Genomic DNA, 25,228 nt, shown 5'->3' with positions numbered 1-25,228 from the left:
TTTTGCCTAAATTTTACCGTTTTCTTCTAACTGTAGTTTTAAAAACTCAGGTAGAAAAATGGAAGTGTTTTCTGCAAACAGAATGAAAGAAAACAGCAGTGTGCCCAGGTGGCCAAGAAGGCCAATGGCATCCTGGCTTGCATCAGAAATAGCGTGGCCAGCAGGGACAGAGAAGTGATCTTGTCCCTGTACTCGGCACTGGTGAGGCCGCACCTCGATTACTGTGTTCAGTTTTGGGTCCCTCACTACAAAAAGGACACTGAATTACTCGAGCGTGTCCAGAGAAGGGCAACGAAGCTGGTGAAGGGTCTGGAGCACATGTCGTACGAGGAACGGCTGAGGGAACTGGGGTTGTTTAGTCTGGAGAAGAGGAGGCTGAGGGGAGACCTCATCGCCCTCTACAGCTACCTGAAAGGAGGTTGCAGAGAGCTGGGGATGAGTCTCTTTAATGAAGTAACAAGCGATAGGACAAGAGGGAATGGCTTCAAGTTGCGCCAGGGAAGGTTCAGACTTTCAGCAGTATGAGAAGTACTTCTGCTACCCACCTCCATTAGCTTCCTAGCTCCTCCTAGCTAATATTAAGCACGAGTGAAGTTTCACAATTCTCTTAAACCAATTCAGAACTTCATTGTCACTTAAAAGAGAAATCCTGTCCTCTCCCCATCTTGCCACACAACTCACAAGTGTTAACTTCGAGTACAGATGGATGGGAAAGTACCTGGCACTGTCACAGCAGACAGCAATAGCATCTCTTTAAACAGGAACGTAATGTTAGATCAGGTCAAGATGACTGTCACACCACAGCCTGAAATGCATCCTTCCGGTCAAGCATCAGCCCTGTGTGCACCACCCCTGCAGAACAGTAAGTGTCTCACTTCTATAAATCTTTTTCTTTGCCATCCCTAACTCTTGGCAAGTGTAGGCAAACCCTTCTTGAATCTACTTGCTTTGTAACATTTTGACCAGGTTTTTTGCTGTGAATCCCCAAACTGCTGTAAAAGATGAGCTTTTGCTCAGAGAAACACAAGCATTACTTAGCCTTAGCAATAACAAATATGAACCTTTTCTGGTAATCCCCACGGTTAATTATCTTTCCTCTTGAAAACATACACTTTAATTTCTAACTTAAATTCATCTTCCAGATGGTAGAACTTGTTTTCTTCAACACATACACTTTCTTTCTCCAATCAAATAACCTCTTTCTTCACCAGATCCTTCAAAATCAAGAAATATTTTCAGTATTATATTCGACAAAAAAAAAAAAAAAAAAAGGATTACCCTCTCTAAGGACTAAAATCTTGCTTTAGATCAATCCTTTAGCATTTCTCCAAACCTTCTCTAGTTTGTTGGGCTTTTCAAGTGTATCCATCGGAACTGAAACTGCTGCTTCTACAGAGGAATGTTAATGCTAATAGAGAAAGAGACAATGACATCTGTAGGTTTATACCTATAAAGATTGTGTTAACTCTTCTGGTCCCTGTGTAAGCAGCTGTTGCCTATCTTACATATCATTTCATTATTTCCTCTACTGAAGTAGCCACATCCGAACTTACATTCAAGCATCATATTGTTAGGTTTTCTATTTGTTTGTTTGTTCCAGGAACTGACTTTGTTGAGGGAAATGGACAGCTCTAATAACTTAGATGCTGAAATATTTAAAAAATGTATTAAAAAGTAGAGGTAACAGTGAATGAGAAAAGAAAGTGGTATTTCACAATAATCTGCCTGCTTTGCTTATGTAAGAAAAAATAGTATGACGTCTATATAAGAATACATCATAGAAATATCAAGCTGATTTGAATCTCTTTATTCACAATTTCTTTGCTTTAATTTATCTCAGCCAAGATAACAAATACAATATTCACTGACCTAAGGAATCCTACCAGTACATAATAAGGGAACCATCACAAGACAAAAGCAGATTACCCAGGACCTAAGGAAATAATAACGAACTCCAGGTATTTATATATTCTCAAAGTAGTTCTGCAATATTCAGCACTCCTTACAGTAGAATATAAATTATAAGCAACATATTATAATCAACATGCATCCATTGGAATGCCATGAATACTGCTTAATAAAAAAATAACTATTTCCCCATTTGCAACAAAAACCATAACCAAGTTCCAGCTCAGCTGCTGGTACACTGGTGAGAACACTTACAATACCTGTGAATATGTTACAAGTCAATCACGAAGTCAAAAGACAAAGTGATCTAAGGGCAAAAATACAGTTACCAACCACAGTAAGGCTGAGCACAGCAATCACTTTGAACAGCAGATTCTCAACTTTTGTCGCATTTCAGGTTCCACAGTTGCTCTAGTTCTGCTGGGTTCCTTGAAGATGACCTAAGAAACTGTACTTCTTGGACATCATGGACACTGTTCATCTCTGTGCAAGCCCTTCATACCTTGCTGAACTTCTACACTGTCAGCAGAATTTCAAAAGAGGAAGTCAATTATTTATGTGATGAAAGACCCAACAACAGTATATCTAAGACCTCCTAAATAGGATATATTTCTCCAGTTCTCTCTGGCCTTGCAAAGATTATAAACAAATGAAAGCAAAGTGTAAGTACTGGCAAGAGCAAGCTGGACAGTTTAAAGACAAGATGCTCTACAGATGTTGGGGATGCTCTAAGAAAACAATTACAATCCTTCCTAATTCGAAAGGAGTGATAGCAAGGGAAGAGGAGCAAGTTTGGCTTTCTATACATTGCAAGTCACAGTGAGCCCATGGAGAAGGCATACATAAAACCTTTGAAAGACACCAAATAAACAACAAAATAGCCATAGAAATGTGATGAAATACCAGGACTCTAGCATTCAGCAGTCATGAGCTTCTTTCTCATACAGCTGTATGCTTTGTTTGCAGTTTGCTTGCATCTCTCTGCATAGGACAAGACTGCATTTTGTACTCCAAAACCCTTCACTGAATTCAAAGTCCTTTCAAATACGTGTAGGAGAAAACATCTCCAGACCGCAAGCACGATTAGCCTGATGCTGAGCTGATCAAGGCACAACAGCACTGCGTTTAATATAATTTCTCTGCGGTATCTAACAGCACTGATCCAGGCCATGTCACCTCTAAATAAAACCTTAAACTGCATTTAACTTTCTTTAAGAAGCTACAAGTCATTTAAATCCACAGCCACAAGACCTTATCATACCTCTATCAGGACCACTGTCAAGTCCCAGCTTTTCTGACACCTTTTCCTCAGGTAAATATCTATACGCAATACTGAAACCATTTCTTTCTCACAGCTGAATGAACAGCTGTCATTCCAACAGCTTAACATTATTTTTACAATCCCCGGGATCATTTCTGTTGTCCTCCCTTGAACTCTACTCAATTATTCCAAATCCACCTCACCATCCAGACACAATACTCTAGTATCAGTCCTGATTCTGTGCAACCTCTGCTGAGTACATTCTCCTCCTTCTACCCAGCATTGTTCTCACTGTACCTCCAAGGATATTGGTTCATTTGTTCCAGTGCTACAACAAGAGAAGCAAGTAACTGGAATGAATTCTACATTTTTCTGTTTTTCAAATCCAACTCTCATCCTGTGATAAGTATCATTTGCCTTTCAGGTTCATAAACCTATTATTTTACACCTGACTATTAAAAATAACTATTTTCAGACTTTGACCATTTAACCCAGAATCTGAAATCACTCTATAGTGGTACTTGTTGAAAGATCACCATGTTTCCTTTTACTTCTGGTATTATTTAACTTTGTATCTGCATAATTTACCAGCAAACATCTCATGTCCCTAGAGTACCAATAAAAATATTTCAAGTCTTTGACCAACAACTAGCCCCTGGGGAAACTACTAAAAGCATCTCCATTTGAGATACCCCTTTGGAAGCAACTGCATCTTGAAATCTGCCAGTTAGCCATCTAACGTATGCCTCAATAATCACAGACAACAAATCCTATTTAAACAGTCAAGTGGTCCAGCTTCAGATCTCTTGAGGACATGGAATGGACACATCTTTCTGCTTCATTCCAAAAATATTGTAACTTTTTATATCTCCTAGTTGTAACTTTAAAAAGACTAAATCCCAAATGTGAAATAAGAGCTTACTGATTTCGAATACAAATTCAACATGCAAAACGCTAAGACAAACTGGAAAGGATCAGATTAGAAACCAGGTTCCACTGACTTGAAATAAGATTATATTGGCAGAAGTTATCTTGGTTATAGCTAAAAACTACATCATATAATGATCCCTTATTTGAAAAGCTTTATTATTTTTAACTGTTAGCCATTTAGAATACTCTTTTACCTTTCTATATCCTTTGTATTTAGCTAGTAATTTATATTCAGCATCAATTTCTTTCCATCTATTATATAAATGTTTAAAATTTTGTATTTTTATAAAAATATCTTATATAATGTTTTATCACGGCTTCTATATTAAGAATTTAAGAGTCTCTAGTACTGGCTTAGACCAAAAGTCCATCTGGCCTAGTGTTCTTTATCCAAGAATGGTCACAAGCATTAGCAGGAAGCAGTATGGACAGAGTAAACATATAGGATATCTCCCGCACTTATACACTCCCCGACTCCAACTGTTTTCAGTCTGGCATATTTCCTGAGCCTGGTGTGGTTTGTCTCATTTCACAGTGGATTTTTCTTCTCAGTGCTTGCCCTGTCCTTGAACTAATATAAATTTTTTGCACTCACATTGTCTTCTAGTACAAATATCCATCATTTAATACCTTCCACAAAGAAGCACCTGCTTTTGCTTGGTTTGATTGTGCTTCTGACAAGCTTCATTTGTTAGCTCCTAGTTCTTGCACTAGAAGACAGGGATAGCAGTCACTCCCTGACTACACTCTCTATGATGATTTCGTAGATCTTTCTACAACACCTTTGCAAACCCTTACAACACCTTTTATCTAGGCTGAAGACTTACAAGTCTGGAATCATTCATTCCTCCCATAGATTTTGATCATTCTTGGTGACTTTCCAGAAACTCCCTTTTTTTTTTTTTTTTTTTTTTTTTTAAGTTGAGGTACCAGAATCAAAAACATTACTCAAAGTATGGGTGTAAAAGAGATTTCCACAGAGGTATAATCAAGTTTTTTTTCTTTTGTTTACCATTGCTTTCCTATTTATTTCTGATGTTTGAATTACTTTTTTGACTGCTATTAAGCACTGAGACAATGTCTTCACAGAGGTAGTTCGTGAGAGTTAATGGTCAGTTCAGAGGCCATTATTTTATAAATATAAGCAATACATATGCAATTATCTGTATTTTTAATGTCATTTTCCATTTCATTTTTCAGTTACTCATTCTTATAAAGTATTTTTGTAATTCTTCACATTCTACTCTTGCCCCACCTTGAATATCTTACAACTATCACAAACTTGTGTCATTCTTTGCTTATTCCCTTTATCAGGTCCTTTATGAGTATCACTTCTTAACCAAGACTGATCCTGTGCATTGTAATTTTGCATTTCGTGTTTATATTACAATTTGGTTACTGTTATACAACGCAAGTAAATTGCTTTAAGCTTTGCAAATAGGGCCTTTTAAAGGTCCAGGTAAACACAGTACTGCCCGGAGTCATGGTCTGCTCACACATAAGTACTTTAATCAGACCACAGCCATAATAACTGCTAATTTTTAAATTGCCAGTTAATTCTTCTCTTCTATCAGAGTAAAAATTGGTATCGTGAGCCATGTTATCTGAGGGACTGGTTTAAGAAGCTGTCACCTGTTAAATTTATAAATTGTCCTCACATAGGTTAAATTTGGCTACTAAAATCTGCTTCCAAAGTTATATAGCTTTCAATTATCCAAGAAGTTTCTTAATGAACATTTTCTTAAATCTTAAGAATATTTCTTTGTATTCATATTTTAATATTAAAGTATTTTCTTAGTATTGGCCATAAAAAAATTAGAAGTAAAAAAGTACTCTGCAAAGTTCTTAAATGGTAACACTTCTGCAAAATGTAAGATACTTTATACCTCTTTCATCAAGGGCTAGTCTACCTTGAATGACCTTGCTTCCTTTAAGAAGGAAACAAGAGTAGAACTTTCAGAAGGAAGCATGGAGATAGTTACTATGGAATACCAATGAATGATACTTTGTTCATGCATCCTTTCTGAACAACCTTACATACATCCAGCTTAACAACCTAAACAGCTTACATAATGGTTGTGTGTGCAAATGTTGATGTGAGGGTCTATTATAGACAAAAATGAACCATAGCATTGCTTTTTAAAAACATACATTTTAAAAACAGCACATTTTCAAAGTGAAGCTTATGTAAGGGACTGTGTTGGACTGTGTTTATCTCAACATTGCTGCTGCACCACTACCGCTTCCTGGCCTCAGCATCCTGTCACCGTGGAGGAGTATGCTCTGAAGGAGACAAATTGTCCCCAACGAAACCACGACATCCTCCCAAAGCTGAAACAACAACATCCTTGGCAGTGCCTACCAAGCTGCACCTGCGTGCGAGCCGGGTGGAGAGGAAATCGGGGTGAAGATGATGTGTAGAGGCTGGAGACGCCGCAGGTCAACCCCCCCGCCACCGGCACGACCACTGTGAACACCTGGGCATGCGCTCATGGAGGAACACGGGGCGGCACGTATTACAATGAGCTCCGTGGAAATGGGCGGACTTTTCGGAGAAATCATGGGGACTGGGGCAATCAAAGGACTGCGTACTCCTCTCTCGGGATCCCTCTTGTTATCCCTCTTGTTCTCTTCCTCGGAGCTGGGACTTTGATGGAGCTTGGAGCACCAGTACCTGCACCGAGACCGAGCCAACGGTACATCGCTGGATTCGTGGTGGTGGTAATTAATCTTGCCACATCTCCACCGTTTGCTTGCTTAAGGATTCTGACTTTTCCTTTCTTTTTCTCTCTGTCCTATCGCCATTATCAGTTGTTACGGAAAATAAAGTTCACAAGGTTGTATGGCATCTGACCTCGCTTGTGTCTTATTCTCGCTCTTGGGATCATTTAAGAACCCTCCCCGATATTGGATTGGGACAGCTTACAGGCAGAAATCTCCTCTCGGTTCTGCAAAGCAAAATTCATGTGTAATGTTGTGCTCTTCAAATATATATATTAAGACCTGCTTATAGACTTCAGAATAAAAAAGCCTTGCTAGAATTCAATGATTATTTAAGGGGGTTTTAATTGTTTTTCCAAGACAGCACAGCTTGTCACCGCATTGGCTATTAGCACTTTTATCAATAGCATTAATTTCTTTTTATTAAGGCTACTTTTTAACATTCTGTCAAGCAGTGGAGTAGGGAATTCTCATCATCACTATTATCTAACATAGCATTTCCATAATAGAATTCCAGCAAAATTTACTGAATTAAGACTGAGACAGAAAAAACAGGAAAGAAAAAAAAAGTATTTTAAAAACATTGATTTCCTTTGTGCTGACTGAAGAGTATTTCTAACCAACCTGCCAAAGCTACAGATGTATGAGGGGGAAGTGTGGAAGGCATCTGTGTGGGAAAGCACAGACAAAGCAGAGATGTTGGCAAAACCTTGTACAAGAACAAGACTTTCAGGATACCAAAAAGAAATTTAGTTTAAAAGACTAAGGAGTCTTTATAAACCATCATTTCAATAAGCAATTCCTCTCTCCACTTCTAGGTAAAAAACTAATGTAATCAAGGAAATATGTAACCAAAAAAAAAAAGGAAAAGGAAAGAAGGGAAAAGACTGATTATGGCTAGCCATGTAGTAGCAGATTTCTTTTTAAAAAGAACTATCATTAAAGCAAAGGGAAAACTAAACATTTTTTTTAAATGAGCAACTAACTTAAGAAGGGATCACACTAACCAAATTAGAACAAAAAAATGTTGAATGTCTATGGGGACATCAGCGTGAACTGTTGATAAGAAAGATTAAATAGCTTTTAATACAGCACTGTTATTAAAACTTGCAAAAAGCATACTTGAAAATTCCTCTTAACACACAGCAAAGCATTACTTTATTCACCTACAGAGTTCAGGCTTCACTGTTTGCATTCAGAAAGCCATTAGCTACAGGGGACTGTAAATTGCCAAGGTCATCTGGAGCAATGACTATAAAATAAACAAACTGCTCAGGGTCTAAAAATATGTCTGCTTATAGACAAATGAGGGTTGCATGACTGCATCTGAATACAATAAAACATGCTTTCTCTCATCAGGTTTGATACTGCTTTAGTATCATATAAATGCAACAGTCCTTATGCAACAGTCCTTATGAGTCAGTGCAAGAAAACTTCTGAAAAATCTAAAAATGTTAACAATATTAACAATATTCTATAGTTCATTTTTGGAAAACTGTCCTAGATCATACTTAGAGCACTAAGTACACACACCCAGACTTAAACTACTACTGGTTCGCTGAAGCACAATCCTAATATGACCCTAAAAATGGTTTGTAAAATGAACACAGAAGATGAAACCATGTAGATCCAGTTTAGCAGTAAAGCACGTGTGACAAAACAAGACCAAAAAGAGTAGCAGGATGTCACCTCATTTTCAGGCTTGCATACAAGCTAAGGGATTTCACTTGATGCAACGATCTGCTGGCATGGCATTTGGAGCTGGTCACACAGATCTACCAAGAGGTTTGGCCTCCTGTACCCTGATGACTAATGTCATCAGTATGCATTTAACTTACTTTAAAATCCTTATCAGTCCACCTTGCAGAATGAGAAAGGAGACAATACTGTTGAACTCCTTTGGGTCTTTTTAGCACAAACATCTCTGAAAAAGTATCTTTAGTATCTTTAAACTCACTGATGAATCATCACAAATGCAAACAAAATCTGAGAAAATTGGAACAAATCAACAGAGTCAACAAGTAGATGAACTTTCCTTGTTTGCATTCCTGAAAAAATGTTTTCCTATTTCAGCACATTTATACTCCAGTCACAAGAAGCTGAGCTCCCCAAATTTCCATTTAGTACAAGTTTTACAGCATGCCTAAATTCCGGAAATTTGAACCAGGAATAGAGAAGTGAAAGAGCAGTGGCCTGGCTGGATACTCTTCCTTCTAAACAAAGAACAATATCATGTGGGTGCTGTCTTGCTATCTAAAAGTGTTAATTGTTTGATATTTTACAGCATTTTAATTCCCAGCAAAATCCTTACTGCAGATATACTCACATGAGGAGAAGTCCTTCTGCTTGAATAATCTTTTATGTTTGGGGAACACATAGAACTATGCTGGAAATATAATTTGCCACTGTCCTAGGTGTGATTTTTGTGACTGCACTGAATAAAACCTGACAGAAGTTTTCCAGCACAGCTCTGGAGTGATCTCTTGCTCACGTTAATATTATAAACCTGTGAAGGAGGTGGTAGCTCCCAAGATATTTAGGACTTTACGGGTCATAGTAGCAACTTTAAATGTCTCTTGGAAACAGGTGGATGTGCTATACATATAGACCATAAAGCATTATGCATTTCTAAATCCTACATCAAACCCTGGAATCTCCTAGAGTTCACTTCTTGCCCACGAACCATTCTCCGAAAATCACAGGTTTAATCTGAAAACAAAAACAACTGAAAGATATTTTAGCTTTTCTGGGAACCTGAAAAACTGTTTAAAAACAAAGCCTGAGTGTGCAGACAGCCTGCAGAAATTGTGAATTGATCTCTGTCAGCACATTATGGACTCCATGGTTATGAGGATTTCAAAATCTGTCCATTGTTTCCTGCGGAATTTAGCAGTGGCTGAAGCAAAATGCACTAGTATTTAATATTTTACTTTCCTCTCTGCCTCTCTGCCATATTTGCTTTACAAATTTCCCTACCAGCAGTTGGTTGGGTTAACTCGGCATTTCTCCTGCTGTCTGCTATGAAGGCAGGCAACCAAGGATCATCAAAGGTAGGGCAAGAAATGATAAAAACAGGAAGAGACAGAATGATTTCTCAGTAGGCTGTGCTGCATGAGCACACTAAGAGACAGCAATGGAAGTAAGCCAGTAAAGAGGGCTAAAAACTGTCCCCTCCTTTTGCAGAAGGCAACAGTGGAGAAGTTTGTTCTGATCCAGTGGTGCTGGTAGAAAAGTTGGTGGGAACGGTGTTGCTAGAGAGAGGAACCAAAAGCTCACTATTTAAAAGACCCATCAGTCACATTGGTACCGAGCAGAGTGGAAAGATGAGAGTGAAGAAAGTTTCATGAACATGGAATACATTAAAGCTACAGCCAAATGTAAAGACTTTTATCACAGAAATTAGTTCCACTGAGCTTCCAACTCCACCAGCCCATCTATAATATTACATGGACATTCTCACATAATTGTTAAGCACTGTTAGGTATCAATACCCTGGCAAATTGCTTCTACATGTTACTTAGGAAAGCAGACACTGATTAGATTTCAGGAATAAAATTCAAAGACCACAAACTGGCAAGACTAGACCATTGCATTTATGAAATATCCTTCCTATTACTGGAGGTATGTAGGTCTAAGAACTGAATCCTAAAAGGGAACTTTAATTACCAAAATACAGCCTAGAGAACAAATGCTAATAATAGTAAAGATACTAAGAGTAAGAGATTTTAGATGTAACCTTTTTTTTTTTTCCACACTGTAAAGAGAAAATGCTCTTTTGTCTTAATTTAGGACAATTTTGAGAAAGAAGAGCTGGTCAAGAAGTGCTGAATAATTAGCAGTGTGTTCAGATTAAACTAACTGGAAGGAAAAACAAAAGCATATCACTACTGCATTTGTTTCCATTTGCAAAGGAATACAGCATGAGAAATTAAGCAAACTGGATAGTAGAATCAGCTGAAAGGATAAGCCTACTGACCTGAATTTAGAAGAGCTTCAGAATTTCTCTTCAGACATTAAAAATATTTTTTTCTAGAACCCCCATCCAGAGTAAAAGTCTCAGAAGAAAGCCTCCATATCCAACATCATAAATATCCATTTCAAAAAAGACATTAGGAATAACAAAGGGGGGAAAAGAGAGAAAAGTTAAAAAATACGTCTTGGAGACTAGAAAGTGAAGGGACAAGGTTAGTGTTACAAAATACATTTTGTAAGTATTGAAAATTCCCCTAATTATGTAAATAAAAAGAAAATACAAAAAAAAAGTCCCAGCTGTTCTTCAGATGGAAGACAGAAAGAATTCAGTTAATTCAGAACTATATTCTTCATCAGTTTTCAGCAAGAATTATGATATGAGGGGTGGGACAACAAATAATAACTAAAAAAATATATATACATAGCTAATGGAGTTTGCAAAGGAAATTACCAAACAGGAGATTAAATTAAAATGCAGATTTTTATGTGCCCAAATTGAAAGAATGTGGAAATAACTAACCAAGAGTAGTGAATAAATCCCCGGCACTCTGAAATCACAAATGTCATAATGACTATCAAGAATATAGCAAATCATGCATGGCAACCACAGAGAAGAAGTACAAAATAATAAGGTTTATGTATTAAGTTAGAAAATACGGAGATTGATCTAAGAATTGCAAATTCAGAGACAGGTAGGAGATCAGCTGCTTGCACAAATAATTCAGTGAGCTGTGCTGATAGCAGAATGATGCTGAAAAACTGAAAGACTCCCAAGAGGAACTACATTAACGGCCTTATTGGGATTAATTTTATTAAATAATTTTATTAACGAGGTATGCCTGTAAAGAAGATTCTCTATGAAAAAACTGACTGGGTTTGAGGTCTGGAGTAACAGGATGGAATTTAATATTACTTAATGCAAAAATATGCTTTTCAGATTTCTGCTGCAAGTTAGAAGTCTGATAGTTGGAAAGAGGTGTACTTGCACATCTGAATCAATTACACAGTGACTGCAGGCCACCAAAATGGCCCTGAAGCAAAGCTAATATAAACCTGAAATTAATCAGGCAAGGAATTTTTAAAACCTCCCTTACAATAGCATGAAAAACACTCTCGTCCTTTGTACTCAAAAGTGAGTTACCATCAGAACAGGTAGAGGCAGGACTTTGTGGAATAGTATTGAGACTTTTGCACAGGCTCATGAAACTACTTGTTCAGCATCAGATAACAAAAGTCTGAGAATATCTCTCTCTAAACATGTAACAGAGGTAGAAGTGCCATGCAAATTAAAAGACAATGCTCGCACACAGACATAGCTCTGCCATGAAGAAATTTATTGTGGAAATTGGATGAGGCTTTTAACCTCCAGCAGGTGAAACTATGAGGCAAACTTCAAAAACAATGGGTTAAAGCCCTGATTAGATTTATATGGAGCTTGACATGTCTTTGAAGAAGTTTTTATGATATGCTTGTGCAGAAGAGAGAGGACTAGAGCTCCTAACTTAAGACACCCCCTCTTGTACTGCTTTCTATGTTCCCAAGTTACAACTTACAAAATTTGCACACATATGTAACAACGAGCAGCCATAGCATTCAGCTGTTCTATAATTTTCATTGTAACTTTAAAGGTCAAAGGCCCTCAGAACCATTACCCCCATTTTGTAGAAAGGAAAACAGAGGTGATGTAGCTTGCCAGAGTCAACGAAGAATGCCATCAGCAAGGTTAGGAACGAAAAGCAGACCTCCCAAATCCAGGTGTAATGACCTGTACTGTCTCAGTACAAACCAGCGACAATACATGCATTCAATTGTATCTAAGAGAAATTGTCTGACAAACAAGAAACACCTAAGGTAACACCTGGTTAGGCACTGAAGGCCAAAAATTGCAAGGCTGTCAAGATCAGGCTCAAAACATGCATGACAAGATTTCTGTGAGGAAGTGCTGATGACAGCTGAGGACCTCACTCAGTGGCCCTTACAACGCAATGTTCCTAACTCGAGTGAGTCAAAGTGCTCATTCAACAGGAAATACTTCCTGAAACCCCTCTCTTCTGTCCAGCCAGTCCTTGAAAACCAGTAAGAAATAGGACTGAACAAATGGCCCCATCTCTGTGCAGTACACATCTCAGAAACCAAACATGGAGCAGGATATGCAGGTGAATGAATGCCAGATCCACAGGATACAATTTAACAGCCAGCTTTATTAGTTTAACAAAGAAGGACTGTGTGCCTCAGCTCTCAAGCCTCTCATTTTATTTGGAGTTGGTGTCAGAAAAGGTCGTGTTGCAAAATATAAACAAATTGCTAACATGAGCAGATTTCCTTGGATTGCTCAAGTTCCTCAAGCTGTTCTGGACCATAGGAATATCTTTTCTTACAGACACAAGCCTACCAGCTAACTCCTAAGTCTCATTTATACCTGTGGGATATACTCAATTCCCAAGTCTCATTTATACATCTGGCATATATTTATATAAAGCTCCCAAAGCAACAGCAACCAGCACAGCTACATTTCTGACTACCTGCCTTCCCTCCTGTATCGCACATACATATACACACACACACGCACAGAGGGACTGCGTGCCCATCTTCTGCTGATCCAGACTTAGAAATCAGAAAAAAAGTCAGTTCCCACATCTGATAGATGCAGTATGTCATTCCCAAAAGTTCATACCCAGCATACCAGATGCAATAGCTCGCAAAGTTATCTTAGTTATCTACCGTTAACATTTTGAGGCTCTATCAGTTGCAGCCTGGCTCAATGGCCATGCACCAAGCTTCCCTGTCAGGGGTCTCTGACCAGGCTTATTTTGCATGTGGCAATAACCACCTAATCAATCCCTGTCTTTGTAAGTCCTAATGCAGCACCTGCACATCCAGACATGAATCTTCCTCCTGACATCCTCCGCAAACATAAATTACAAGTTTAGTGCACACACCAGACAAGTCTCAGTGACCTCCTGACAGGGCAAACAGAGGTCATGCAACAACCTGATTTTCAGCACCCACTATTTCCACCCTTCCACTTTCTGAATTTTAAAGCCTGTAGTTGCAGTTAGTATCACTCTCCAGACACACGGGAATCCAACTTCGAAGCAACAACTGGTTCCTAAGCAGGATAACATAAGCAACATTTCCATTAGCAAGTACTGCAGCAAAATAGGAGCAGATGTCTAGAATGAAACGGTTCTGAGGACACAAAGTCCATATTTTACAGCAGGGGGGACTAGCTGGATACATTGGATACACTTTGGTGGTTGGAGTGCATCATTCAGGTTAGTTTCATCTGGAATTAATCCACTTTGTATGCACCAAGACAGTCCTTGAATGCCAAGGAAAGTGTGGTAGGATGATCAGGAGATTCACTTGAAAACCACTAAAATGTTAGCGGGTCCAAAACCATCTCACTCTTGACTAATACCTGTCAATTGCCATGGCCATGCAAGAACATTTGCATATATGTAAGGAGTATCTGTCGTATCCCAGTTACCTCTGCAACTCAGTCACCTCTTCAAAAATCTGCCATTCAAGGCTCAGAAAGGCTGGGAAGACAATCAGATGTCATGAATGAAGCCTGTTGATATCAGAGAGGGTCCATGGTCAGGTGCATAATTAATAATCCTTTTTAACTCTAATTCTGTAAATTCAACCTAGCTATGTATAACCAAGGAAGCAATGGGTTGGTCACTGCTTGGTCGGGTTAAGCCACAGCTGTGGCTAGAAATGGCACAAGGTACTAAGCTCACTGACGGACACATTGGTCTCACTGATGACACCATCATGGCTCTGTCACTGCTCAATAATGCATGCTTAGGGAGGGTGGGTACCTATGAAACACAGCCTTCCCTTTGATAAGATCCTTCCAGTTTCCTGCTATCAACATACCAGAGCCGTCCTGACCCTGTCACTGGATTTGGGTCACAACAGTTAATATTTCCTGATGGATTTAACTTGCACAAGCTTATCTAATCCTTCTTTCAATATATTTTATACTTCTAGACTTCACTGTCTCCTGTATTAATGAGTTTTACAGTTTGATTATATTCCACATATTGTTTTTCTTTTAAGTATGATGACTGACAGCTACATTTCCTGGTTCTAGTTCTTGCCTTATAAGAAACAGCACATAATCACATTCACTTTTCCAGCTCTGTGCTACCTGTGACTTTATAGACTTATTCCACTTGAATCTTTTTTTCCATACAGAAAGCTCAATCCTCATTTCTATCTTCTCAGTATCTTTTCTACCCATTTCCAATATAGGCTGATCATTTAATCTCCAGTCCCTCAATACTGTCAGAGCCTTCTATAACTTTTTGCCATCACCTTCATTGATAATGCTATTTAATTTTCTATCACCACTAAGCTTTTTTGAGCTTTTCATTCAGTTCATTTCTGTTGAAAAGGAACCTGACTGCTAACTGAACTTCTCAATTCAAGACAGCATGCCAGCTATTATCTGAGACAGAAACATGCACTGCACAGAAAGGAATGCCAAACAAAAGGCAATGCCAAACAAGTGACCTCATTCCATGCCTGCTGCCCTTGCCCTGGTCATATCTACAGCTCTCCTGGCACAGGCAAATAAAACCTTTGGCCACTTCCTTTGTGCTCACAACACTGCAGCCAAGGGCAGCCCAGCCCACACCAGAGCAGGTCTCCTTGCTGAGGATGCAAGAAAACGTGAGAGATGAGATGGAGGCACCTTCCCAGATCCTCTGAATCCTTCATTTCCCATCAGTGGTGCCTGAAGGAGCAGCACTACTGAGTGGCTCCAGCTCTGCAACAAAATGGTAACCAATATCATTCAAGATGAAAGGTGACAAAGTCACTTTGTCCCACTAGCTGAGAAGAGGAGGGAGCAGGATCCCTGTTCAGCATTAGTACACTGAGGCACAGTCTGAAGACACCCAGACCTTGCCCTGATGCAGACTCTGGGTCTTGCCACAGCTTTCCCGTAAGCCAATCCTCCCCTTTTCCCCCAAAGACCACCTCTGCTGTGCCAAAAGCCACACCAGCCACACTATCCTCCTCAGCTGCTTACACACTCACTATTCTGGAAACTGGGAACAGCTATCCTGTCATGCCAAACCCTATAAAAATCATTTAACCTCAGCAACATATGTCACACACTCTGGAGTGTATTTCTCCTCTTAAGGCTGGAAAAGGGCTGGACTGGCCAAATTGGGTAGGGGTTCACTTTACACCATCATTCCCTAGTGTAGAAAGGGGGAAGCCAATATAAAGCAGGGGCGCAGCAGGAGTGAAGCTCAGAAAAGCTGAAAACAACCAGCCTTGAAGTTCAAAACCACCACCTCTCAAATCACATTTTCCTCAGACTAGACTTTCCCCAAGTCCAGTATTAAGTCACTACAAGGACTGAGGTTCAGATTCCCTCTATTTGCTGTCTCTGGCTTGCTTAGTGAAATATTCAATATCTGCCCCTTTATACCTCGTCTTTATGGGGGGCTGAACAGGATCACTAATTACCAACTAAGAAAAGACAGAAAAGAAATTAATGCAAGGCACATCTGAATAAAAATACTTCCGTCTTCCATTAAAATATTGTGGTTGCTAACAGTGGGACTATGTTGGTGTGAGCCAGAGAAAGAACCTTTCAAAAAGTATACACACATTTCTGTAATTAAATAATTATTTGAATAATACCAAGAGCAGGAAGGGTTAGAAAGCAATACTTGCGTCACTCTAATCTGCTTTTTGGAAAAGTAAACTCTTATCCTCCAAGATCGTTGTAGACACAAGCAGAAACACCACATGCAAACTTTTGCTACTTCCCCTCCTGTGTTAGGATGGTTAAAAAGTTTAATCATTACACTTACTACAGTGCTGGCTTTGTCACAACTAATGTATCTACTGACAGGCTAAGGAAATCACAGGCATATGTGTTAACATGCAAAAAAAATAACTGAGTGTCACAGAGGACCAGATACCCCTGCTGTCAAGGTCAGTGAAGTCTGTGAGCGTCATAGGGGTGAAGCATTCAAATCTCCAGGGATCAAGATTAAAGATGGTACTAGCTTTAGAAGAAGCAGAGCATCTTGTTCTTCAGCAGGAGGTTTACTGCCTAAGATGCTGTCCTAGCAACTGATGCATAGTACAAAAGCATCAGATAAGACAGAATTAAAACCTGAAATGATAAGCAGGTAATGGACAATATAGGAAAACAAGGAAATTAGAAATCACCTTTTCCTTGCAAGCATTTAACTACTCAAAGATCTCTGGAGGTGCTAACGCATGGTTCTCAACTTTTTTGGCTAATTAATTTTTTTCTCCTTCTAAAAGCTTAATTTTAATTAGTTCCCAAGTTGAGCTACTATGAAGAGCTTTTAGTTTCATTCTCTTTTTACTACATGTAAAAAACACTAGCTTCAAATATACGTACTCATTAAAAATAATGAGTGATTTTGATATTGCTTAAATACATTCAACTGACACAGGAAAAAGAAGTTGTTGAGTTTTTTGTCTTGATTTAATTGTTCAGTACCACAACAGAAAAAGCCATATATTTAAATATAAGAAACCTTTCAAGCTGATTAAGTCTTGAAGTCACTAGTGTTTAAAGAGAGACTCAGGTCCTTTAGTCAGATGACAGGTGCTTACACCAATTTCCACAAAACACTTTATAGTTGTCTTCACTACAGCTTGGAATTTTTCATTCCATAAACTACAGTACAAAGAGGCATGTGCAATACAGTCAATACTGCAGCAAACTGTGAAAATAGCATAACTGTGAATTTATTGCTCACATACATACATACATAGCTGTTTCAGCCTCCAATTAGGATGTTCAGAGTTTTAAATAAGTACATATTGACCCAGGAGTTTACTCCTGTAACACATGCATCTGTTGACAAGACATGGTAATTACCAGGGATTAAAAATTAAGTCCATGAAATGTTATGTTATATATTTGAAGATTATGTAGTAGCTGCTTAAATTACTGATGCCTTTCACATATGCCTTGCCTTGCAATATGAACGTTATATCACAAATAGAAGCTGAAACAAGACAGAAATTTCTATCTTTTTCTTTCATACCTCCTAACTAGATTTTTTTTTTTTTTTTTTTTTTAAGCATAAAAAGCCCATGAGGAATTTTTGTAGACTGGATTGAATGTTTTGATCATTGAGAAATAGAGCATTCTTTACTGAATTAAAGTGTATCTCATGTAAAGCAGCCCATCAGCCCAAACACAGGTTTAACCAAATACAGGTTCAACTTAAAATTTACCAGTGCCAGTGACATAAATGAATACAATGCCTTTCAGTTTGGAGTTCAATGACACTGTTCTAATGTATCACATATACATGATTTAATTACCTCTCTGTAATGCTCAGCTTTGTTGCTGTTTTCTAAAGAGAAGCATGATAGGACATCTCTATCGAAATATTTAGGTTATCACTTAATTTGATTCTACTTAAAGTCTACAGTTTTGCAACCAGTTTACAATTAGCATTCATTTCTCATGCATGAGTTGACCCACTTACACAATGCAGTAAATCCATGCCTTCGGGGATTTTTCTGGATGGCTTGTTTTACTTCCACCACACAACTCATTTTATTTTGTCAATATAGTGAGCAAGGTTACAGTCATCCTGTCAAATTTATTTATTTAAATTAGAATCAGAAAGACTATACTATTCCCTGTGGAACTTCACTGAAAACTTTTTGAAACTTTGACATGTATTTTAACATCATAAAGGCTCTATAACTTTTGTAATCAACTAATTTCATATGAAAGCAGTGATACAGAAGAAAATAAACAATAGTTACAGCAATTTCTTCTATAAACTTACAAAAAAGACTGCTGAAATCCCAGAAAAAACATAATAAACCACAATAATATATCATCATATTTGCTAAAAAAAGAGAGAAAAGAGTTTTTTCTAACCAAGCCTACAGAATAAAGGCAGCTGGAATAAGATCATTTAAGAGGCAGCTATGTAGGCATCATATCTGCTTGCTTTGACTACCAGAGATTCACTTAACCTAAAATATTTCCCCCTACATCTCCAAGAACAGTTTCAGCTTCACATTTGTGAGGGTTCTTTTGAGGCCACCTATCCATCCTCACTGTGGGGTTGTTAAAAGGCAGCCTTCCCCAAGCAGAAACTGTCCTAAGGTCATATGCTATTCAAGTCCAAATAGATTTGTGTCTGACAGACAAGCCCATCCATTTTAGACCATTTGCTGATGTAGTTTTTCTCTCATGCATTAGTAGCTTACCAGAACTTCAGTATAGATTTGGGGTTAGTGTTTCACTGGACTTATCAAATGCCTATCTGAATTTACACATCTAATGCTATTATGGGCAGCATGGGATATAATAGCTCAAACAACTCACTAACACTCATTATAAATCTCTACTTTTAATGCTAACAGTTTTTCCAAATGCAGTTGCCTCTCTTGGGCAGGGGTTTGTTTTCCAGCTTCTCAATGGTAAAATGTTTCTGGTCTTTCCAGTGAAGAGTTATGCATCCTTCCACCTGTGTTACAAAAGTAGTCGTCTCATAACAATGTCACTGATAGACTCTAATGCTTTTCCCGCTCTGGATGAGGAAGCTGATCTTCATCAGGTGAAGAACATCACCATGTTAGGGATATCTGGTTTACTACCCCCATGAAATATGACTGCAGTACATTGCTGCAAATTGAAAGTCCACCTGCTAAGCAGAAATTTTCCAGTAGTTAAAGTCAACTAAATTATTCAATTCCACCTGTACTGACAGATTCATACATAATAATTGTAATGAGTATCTGACATTCCAAAAGTATCCTCCAACTTGGTATTTTGGGGACTAAAAATACTGATTCTTCCCACATCTTGGGAGCTATTGTCATGTATAGCACAAGGATTAAGAAAGGGAGACCAACAAAGAGAATCCAAAAAAGCTATGGGGACAGAAAAAGAAGTCAGCACCACCCCGATGCATCACAAACACACTGCTCTGGATTCTCAGTGATCTCTTCCTCCCCAACAAACAGCTGCAAAATTCCACAGCAAAGGTTATGCCTCCCTCTACCTCTAATGGAAGGCTGACATAGAAGATAATGGTTTCCTCTAGGTGTCACTTACAGGATTAGCATGAATACTTTAATCACTGTGCTCAAGTTCTTCATGTAAATAAGGATCACATAAAAGGGGATTCTAATACCTCCCCATTTCTTAGACAACTCTGAAAACAATTTCATTTAATACAGTTAAAGAAGCAAGAAAGAAGCTTTGAGAAAAACTCCACAAAGAAGTTACAGGTTGTTTTTACAACACTATATAGTGTGTGGAATATCATACCATACAGTAAATAAATAGTAAATAAAAGAAAAAATTACAAAGCTGAATGGTTGGTGACCATTGTTCTACACAGAGATCGAAGTAGGAAGAAATGGACAAAGCAGCATGTCTTTAAATAATTTAAGACTTTTTACTGAAAGTGTAGATAAAGAATTCATAACATAGGGGCTAATTTAACACTGTCTTTTTCTAACTTTGCATAATACTTTGACAATGGTCATTAAAGATTCTTCTTTTTTAAGCAGAATACACACCAAGGTTTGAAATGCATTCTCAAAGGTTTCCAGTTGCTCACTTAGCACAAGTTCTAGCTAAAATATTACTTACATTTCCTTAGACTCAGCATTTCTTAAGCATGTGTTCAGTCATTTTACAAATTTCTGAAAGCTGTACAGTATATGAAACTTATATAAAAATCTGCAAAAATACACTGAAAATTAATGTGACTCTTTTTCTAAGTAATTTCTAAAGCATTTATTAGGACTCCACATTTAAAGGCAGAATTATTTCTGCTTACTCAAAATGGTAAGTCAGAAAACTTCAACACAGAATTATTAGAAAGCCAGAGGACCTGGGCTTTCTCAAAATTTCCACTTGTATGTACCTATACAAAGCAATATTAGAAGATAAATCCAGAAAATGGACAAGGTTGGACATGACTCTATGGATGTACATACACTGCACAGGAGCACAATAGGAACTCCACCTTCTTGCAGAGATACTTGTATTAGCAATAGGAATGACATATTCAACCTCCTAGTTCCAGCCAGAAAAAAATGCTATTGAACACAACTGGCAGATGCTTAATCACATGAGTTACATGCAGCATATTTGAAATGCAATTCTGTTAAATTAAGCCTACAGCATACCAAATAATGAATGTTTTTTTATGTTCGTGTTAGACTGTCAGAGGAACAAACGGAGCAGAGGGGAGTCGGTACTGTGGTGCACCAAGACTTCCATGCCTGCTGTGGGCATGCAGCACTTCATACAATGGTCAGCAAGTGCTACTCTGTGTTAGTAGACACAGTTGTCATATATGATTAAATGCTTATTTTCCAAACGAAACAACAACAACAAAAAAATCATGCTTAGGAATATAAAGACAGCCACATAAAGTGAGAATCACTTCAGAAGCAGTAAAAATCCCAGAGCTGCCTAGAACAATATAAACTCTTTTTGTATGTGATTTAACATGCTTACCTAGTCTCTTCGTTGATGTGCCATGGTTGGTTTTGTGAAATGTAGACATTGATGTTGCTGTCAATTTTTCTTGCTTCCTTTCATGCTACTCTTCTTCACTTGAATTCAATGGAGGGAAAAAAGCCCTTAGAGATGAATATCTGCAGGCTTTACGCTGTGAATCCTACAAATGGAGCTCCAGGCCTTGTTGTTAACATCTTCTCCTGCCAATTTTCTCTACAATCTGTTTTGGCAATTTAAGAGACCATTTTATGTTTGAGCAAGTAAACAGGTTGGACAACTGTGCCAACAGTTTCCAAATACAGAGCCATGGCTCAATGTCTCTTAGGGACAGTTTCTAATTTCATATGTGCAGATGTGCACAAGTACAGTAGCAATGTCATTTGTTTCCTCCTTTAGTTACTACATGAACACATATTTATATGTCACATCTGAGGTAGTACCCAACTCCTTATCATTAGTGTCTTCCTCCAGAAAACAGGTGTTCAGTTGTTTCAAATTATGGGGGAAATCCTGTCCTCTGCTGCTTCCCCTGAAACTGTATAAATTTAACTGGAGGTAGAATGGGACCCTTGACGCTTAAAAAGAAATGTGCACCATATTCCATGAAAGACAATGAATACGTAGCCTTTCTCATTCAAATCCACATATACTGCTTTTGAGAATGTTGCAAGATTGTCATGCTCTTTCTCTGCATCCTATACAGGCTTCACCAACTTCAGTGATGAGTTCAACTCCTGCTATAAGGGGGAGACACCCCCATCCCCCAGGGGTGATCCAGTGACCTTCTGTTTACTAACTCTACTGTCCTTCCTAACTTAAGGTCTTCACCCAAATACAATACCCTGGAAATGTGCTTTGTAAACCAGATTCAATCTGTTTTCTTATTTTCTTTTTTTACCTTGAAGTATAGTTTTCATTTCATACACAATCCAAACCTCCTGGAAAATGACTCACATACATATAAATGAACTGCATGACTCCATTTTGCTAGCTCTCAAGGGGAAGAAGGGCACAGATGTGCACTGCTTCTAGCTCCCACATGACTTAAGTTTGCAACAGCATGAACATGGAAGTCAGAAATGCTTACACAGGCTCTCAGTGTAATGAGGGCAACCACTGTGAAAGCTCCCATGCACCCTCTTCCAGTCATACAACCAGGCCAGCAACCTCCACTATCCAAGCACTGGCATTTATCTTAATGAAAGCTTCTCACTCCATCAATTTGTACGGACACCTGTTTTGCTTTATACTTTGCAGACATTTACCAGGAACAGATTTAAGAAAGAGCAACTTATTGCACATAGGATAAAACATGCTTCAAACCACATATCTAGACATAAAAGTGTAGTGCCAGTAAGTTGCAGCTCATTGCTGCAAACTGCTGAAAGTGTTCCATTTCCCCAAAGAAAATGTTATTAGATTGTGTTCCCACTTCTTCATTTAGTCGCGTGTCATGATAGATCAATAAACAGACTTTTGCCATCTTCTTTAATTATTCTGTTCCTTTTGCCACCTTAACTTTTTCCTTGTGAAATCAGTTTACAGTTAGCTTATTGGCACAATCATTTATAAAAATACGTGGTATTTTTTTCACTTTGAGAATATTTGCATTCATATTGAAAATCCTGTCAAAGTTCAAGATGGACAAAAAACACTCCAAGGTCTTTTAACAGAGTTAACACATTTGTGTGAACAGTATAAATTTTGTGGGTATTAACTACATATTCAATGTCAAGAAACAGTGGCATATGCAGTAGAAGTGATGGAAATTTTATATTTGGAATAATTGAACAAATATTAATAAACTTTTATAATACTTATAATCAGTTTCACACATAATAATTCGTAAATTTTTTTTAAATTTTAAAATGCCTGCTCAGCCATGCAAAGGGTGCTAAAAATCCTGCAAACTAATCAGTAAAAAAAGCTGCTTAGTTTACGCAGCCTTCCCTACATCAATCTAGACTAGCATGCTAGTATGTGTGGTTTACACCTTTCAAGCTAACTCAGTGCTAAGAAGCTATAACAGTCATAGGTTGGGGCAGCTGAACCTAAATGTCCCAGAAAGACTTTGTGATTCTTTCTAACGAGCATGTTGTACATCTGCAGAATTAGGCTTTTAATGCTAACAAACATGAGACACTGGGGTAAATTTAATTCCTTTCTAAGAAACTCCATTCTGGTCCTGATACATCCATTAAGCCACAAAATAAATTCCAGGAGTTTGGTCTAAGTCTTCAGAGGCCGGATTGCTGGTGGCAAAATAGCAACCAAAATCTAAATCCCTCTGTCAACACACCCTCCTCCCACTCCCCCACTATCTTTTTTCCTCACAAGGTTTATATTGATAGCATAAGAGATTCTTTAAAAAGTCAGAGCACTGTGCTAATATTCATGTATGCTGCAAAACTTAATATCAGGACAGAAAGACAATATTTTGCAAATATTTCTGCTAAATAACATCTACTGTCATTAGTTTTGTTTTGTTATTTATCTTCATCACTTAACTGTGCTCACTTACCCCTTCAATGCAGTTGTTACAATTTTGTTTCAAATAGGCTCTTTGAGAAGTTTCTAATACTTCAAGGTGAAATCAAAACAAAACTGAAAATTAAATATATATATTAGTATTCTTCCATTGTGCTATATATGAAAAGTAAAATTATTTTAGAATTATTAAAGTGCTTACCTTTCAGTGTCTTGAAACCTTAATTAGATCCTTAGTCCATGACGTATACTGTTTATCTGATAAATACAGAAACTACCCTATGTGGAATGCATTTCTATAATACAGGTGTTTTCTAATTAGATTCAAGTTGTGGCCTATGCGGAATTATCTTTCTAGAACATAATGTTATAAATCAAATTATTATTTTAGTGTAAGTGGAAATGAGATGCAACTTCTTTTATCGTGCACTTTTTAAAATTCCATTTTACCCTTTAAGATTTATTATTTCTAATAGAGTCCATGACTTGGAATCTCTGTCAGCTACATACATCAAGAAAAGAAAACAACTCTGTATTGTTAAGACTGGATGGAACAAATCTATATTGTTAAGATTGGGTGGTTAGGAATGAAGAGACAGGGACAGTACATCCAACCATCAAGAAAAAAAACTGAAAAAAACAGAAAAACGTTTTTCACATTTGAAAAGATATTTCTGGGTCTCAAAAGGCAGGTAGATACCTTTGGGTCAGGAGCCAAACAGTATCATAAATTGTGCAACAAGGTATTCTGCTAGAAGAAAAATTTCCTTGTCCCACTCATAAATAGACATGGGAAGAAAACTCTTTCCCATTTCACAAAACTATTTGGTTTTATTTTCCCCCTTTCCCACCACAGTAAATCCCATATGCTTTGAACAAGAGAGACAGAAATCGTATGCAAGTGACCTCTGTATTCTGACGCTGAGAGTACTGGGCTTGGGAGATCCAATTAAATTTCTTGGCATGCCAATAGCCAAAACTGAGTACTGTAGCCCTGCTATAGGGTACTCCTCCCAACCTCTCCTACCAGAGCAGACCCATGCAAGGGATTAAGTATTCATCAGAGCATTGCTTGTTTCATCTCCTTGATGCATTCCAGAACTACCACACACAAAAGAATCACTCTTGCTCAAGGAAGCTATGTAGGTCATGAGAGGACCTAATTTAAGTTCCTGGTCTGAATAAAAAATACAGCTGATTAAAACCAGGGAATTGCTGAAGTTTCCCAGATGCCAAATGGAAGTTTTAATGGCCATGCTTTTTGCCACTCTGAAGAATACACCCTTCTCTCTCACAAACCAGAAATTTCAGTTAGCCCCAGCATTAACATAACATATGAGCTTTTGTCCTCATATTATCTATGCATAGGAGCATTTGCATGGCTCAAATTAACTGTCCTCCCCACTGGCCAAGGCTCCAGGAAATGAGCT

General features: G+C 38.0%; 1 protein-coding gene across 5 annotated transcripts in view; it reads right to left on the bottom strand.

Annotated features, from left to right (window-relative positions):
* NEBL (nebulette) overlaps window positions 1–25,228 on the bottom strand; it is a 270,025-nt gene that overhangs the window by 120,622 nt on the left and 124,175 nt on the right. For 2 of the 5 annotated variants that reach the window (XM_074834269.1, XM_074834279.1), the window contains exon 1: window positions 21,309–21,457. The exons of 2 other annotated variants lie outside the window; for them this stretch is intronic. The gene's annotated coding sequence lies outside the window, so the exon portion shown is untranslated. Of the gene's footprint in view, window positions 1–21,308; window positions 21,459–25,228 lie in introns of those variants that run through there. One more of the 5 variants, XM_074834260.1, reaches the window with a different exon arrangement.

This window comes from Strix aluco, chromosome 1 (genome assembly GCF_031877795.1).
Source record: "Strix aluco isolate bStrAlu1 chromosome 1, bStrAlu1.hap1, whole genome shotgun sequence".
NCBI lineage: Eukaryota > Metazoa > Chordata > Aves > Strigiformes > Strigidae > Strix > Strix aluco.
The sequence above is the reverse complement of the archived record's forward strand: the minus strand, read 5'-3'. Positions and strand labels throughout refer to the sequence as shown.